Consider the following 3558-nt stretch of genomic DNA (forward strand, 5'->3'; position numbering starts at 1 on the left):
TATGCAGAGGAGAAGAGAAATCATATCCAAGAACACATCTAGCACTTGGCAACAATAGCGACTTAACATTTCCACATCATCAAACTAGTCCACGTCAGAAGTGTCATGTCAAGTTGTGTCATGAGTTTTCATATACCACATCACTATTTTGGACCATGTATATTGTAATTAAGTGTGTTTTAAAGTGTAATTCCAAAGTACACACATGAATATGAAGAGTCATGTAAGTTGAAAAGGCATAGGAAGTTGAACATTCATGAGGGTAGTCAAAGAGTCACAATGGGGAAGCATCACCCCTTTGGTTATATATACCCCCTCATTGTATGAGCAAAGGACTTTTCACCTTGGCTCCTTTGGCAAGGCATTAGAGAGATCAACTAGTTCTTTGAGGAGCAAGGAGTGGCTCCAATGTCCCACTACTGGGGCTAGTGATGTACGATGTAAATATGTGTCTTGGAACTTTTGCTTAATAACATAAGACTTTTAAGGCCAACATGTTCTTCATGCATGAACTATGAATGTTTGTAAGACTATTCTATGGACTTTTGTATTTCATGTTTTCTTTCACATGTACTAAGATTGTTGAACTATTTCGGTTATTTTAGTGCTTATCTTGTTGAGAATTTGTTGTAATGGTTGTTATCATTGTCTCATCCTTGTGGACTATTCTGCAGGATACTAGAAATATTCTCCTTGTTGATTAGTTATAACAATATTCACATCTATTGTGGACTATTCCATTGGATGTTAGACAGATCTTCGCTTGTTTGTTGGTTGTAATGACTGTCACATCCGTTGTGGACTATTCCACTAAATGTTGGACAGGTCCTTCTACTGTATATGTGTCTCTTCCTGGGTGGTACTATTACCTCTCACTTAGAGGCTCAATTTTCTCTCCCCTTTCATAATAGAAGAACCTCGACATAGTTGCACAACACACTCACCAAGCAAACTCCCCTTGATTTTCGAAGACACCATTGCATCACTCTCTTATACTACCAGTTAGAGCCAAGGCAAACCTTTAAGGATTTGGTAATTGAGCCTTTATACTAGATGAGACTCCTACACAAAATGGTGTGAGGTCTGATTGGAACTTCATATCGGGGAGATCCCCTGAAGGTTGGTGAGTCCAGCATTGTCAACACTACCCTTAGTGAGTTTGACTTCGAGATCATATGCATTAAGGGAAAGGAGAACAAGGTTGCAAATGTTCTTAGCAGGAAGGTACAGGTGAATCATATAACAATTATGAGCTCTTATGGGATAGATTTACATGATAGGATCTTGTAGGTAGGATAGCAGGATGACAGGTATATTGAGATTATGCACAAGTTACAACAGAGTACAAGTATACGTACAGGTGATCAGGATGTAGAATATCGTCTCACAATAGATTGTTTGTGAGATCCAAGGATAGAAAATATGTGTTAGATTGCAGTGAGCTCAAGAAGCTTATCTTGATGGAGTTTCACGTCAAGACATAATTGGGTCACTCGGGATATTAGAAGACATTGATAGCGATGAAGAATTTCTACTATTGGTATAATCTGAAGAAGGAAGTGGTAGATTTCATGGCTAGATTTTTGGATTATCAGCAGGTAAAGTCATATTGTAAGCATCTAGGTGGTTTACTATAACCTATTCCAATTTTGGAATGGAAATGGGAGCTCATTTCCATGGATTTCATTATAGGTCTTCCGAGGAGAGTGAGACAACATTATTCTATTATGTTCATGGTCGACAGGTTGAGCAAGGTAGCTCACATCATTCCATTGAAGATTACATATTCAGCTAGTGAGGTGGCACAAGTTTTCATCAGGGATATCATGAGATTACATGGTGTTTCAAAGAATATTGTGTCAGATAGGGATGCAAATTTCACTTCCATGTTTTGGAAGGAGCTATTTGTAGGTTTGGGTACAAAGTTGGCCTTCAATATAACCTATCATCCGGAGATAGATGGACTAACAGAGAGGGTCAACAGGATCTTGGAGGATATGTTGAGGATGTACGTGATGTACCAACATAGAATATGGGAGGAGTATCTTTTATTGGTTGAATTTTCATACAACAATGGTTATCAGGATTCATCGAGGATGAGTCCTTTCAAGGCACTGTATGGGTAGAGTGGTAATACTCCCATAAGCTGGAGTGATCTAGTGAACAAGGTACTTATTGGACCGGATATGTTGGCAGACATGGAACATGAAATGCGGGTTGTAAAGAAGAATCTAAAGGCAACACATGATAGAAAAAAGAGTTATGTGGACCAACACATGGAATTCAAGGAGTTTCAAGTTGGGGAGTATTTTTATTTGCACATCAAGCCCAAGAAGAGCTCTTTGAGGATTGGATCATGTACCAAGTTGGCACCATGGTATTGTGGGCCTTTCGAGATCCTTGAGAGGATTAGACTAGTAGCTTATCGAATTGTATTTCCTCCAACAGTGAAATTCCATGATATTTTCCATGTTTCATTACTTAAGAGGTATATAGAGGATGTTGATCATTTTATTAATTGGTCTGTATTGCAGGTGGAGAAAGAAGGAGAATTCCAACTGGAGCCTCAATGCATATTGCAGCAAAAGTAGCTCGTGCTTAGGAACAAAGCCATAGAGCAAGTTAAAGTGCAGTGGAAGCACTTTGGGCCCAAAGAAACTACATGGGGGATGTCGGATCAGATGTGGGCCATGTATCCTTCTTTGTTTGCGGGTACAGGAAAAGTAGTTTTGGTATGATGTGTTGTATATGTTTGGAATATGTTTTGTTGATGTTTTGGTATACGTACATATGTATATGGATGTAGATACCACCATGAGCTAAGTTATAAAGCTCCAATAAGTGGTATGGTTTTAATCTCATCATGTTGTCATGATTTTTTTCTTTTGAGTAGGTCATTCAATGTAAATACTGCAACGAGATAAGTTATAAAGATCCATGGGAAATATGTTTTCTTTTCAGTGGTTTTACTGAGGTCTTAGTGTGTTTTAACACTGAGGACGGTGTTCCCCAAGGGGGAGGGGTCTGTAACAACCCCTGGTTAAAATTTCATGTAATAAAAGTTAATAAAGGTAAAATAAGACCACAGTTAAGGGACACTTATTCCAAAATGAATGTTGGGAAAAAATATCCTAGTGGGCATCACTAGATGTGTTTATGGCTAAAGGACATTGGAAAGGGAAATGGGTAAGGAATTAAAAAGGAAAAAAGGTATTTTGGCACATTTATTTATGAAAATAAAGGAAAATAGGAGAAAAAGGTAGGTAAAAGATCACAGGTTACATGTGAGGAGGAAATTGAAGGAAAATAATGGAAAATGAAGAAAACAGAGGCCTCATTGATAAAAAGGCTTATGAGGATCAATTTGTAACCTTCTTTAAGTTTAACCTTTTGTCATTTTAGTTTTGGAGCTCTCTCATTATTCTCTCTCTCACACACTCTTGGACACTTAGAATTTTCTTGGAGAATTCTAGATTTGGAGAAAGGAAGGGAAAACAAAGCAAAGGAAGGACCACAGGGGCTTCACTGGGGGAGAAATACCATACCATGTGCATTTAT

Source organism: Pinus tabuliformis, chromosome 3_2 (assembly GCF_031772625.1).
Source record: "Pinus tabuliformis cultivar Carrire ecotype Pingquan chromosome 3_2, CPIR1, whole genome shotgun sequence".
Classification (NCBI taxonomy): Eukaryota; Viridiplantae; Streptophyta; class Pinopsida; order Pinales; family Pinaceae; genus Pinus; species Pinus tabuliformis.